The following is a 269-nucleotide window of genomic DNA, read 5'->3' as shown; positions in this document are numbered from 1 at the left end:
GGCAATAAGGGTCAGGGGGCTGCCAGATAGGGGTCTGGGTGGGGCTTTTGGACCAGCAGCCATGTCAGAGGCAATTAGAGGAGTAGACTGCCAATTAGTGAGCCGTTGGGGGGCAATTAGGGCAGAGACCCACCGCCAGCCACGTGGGAAGTGAGGACTGACCCCGTGGGGTGGCGGGGGGTGAGGGCTTGCCCACGGGTGGGGGTACCATCCCGTTGACACCCGCTGGCGGCCCGGGAAGGACTACGAGTACGGGGAGAAATGCTACA

Source organism: Eurypyga helias, unplaced genomic scaffold (genome assembly GCF_000690775.1).
Source record: "Eurypyga helias isolate BGI_N326 unplaced genomic scaffold, ASM69077v1 scaffold29131, whole genome shotgun sequence".
In the NCBI taxonomy this organism is placed as follows: domain Eukaryota; kingdom Metazoa; phylum Chordata; class Aves; order Eurypygiformes; family Eurypygidae; genus Eurypyga; species Eurypyga helias.
Note: the sequence above shows the minus strand (reverse complement) of the source record.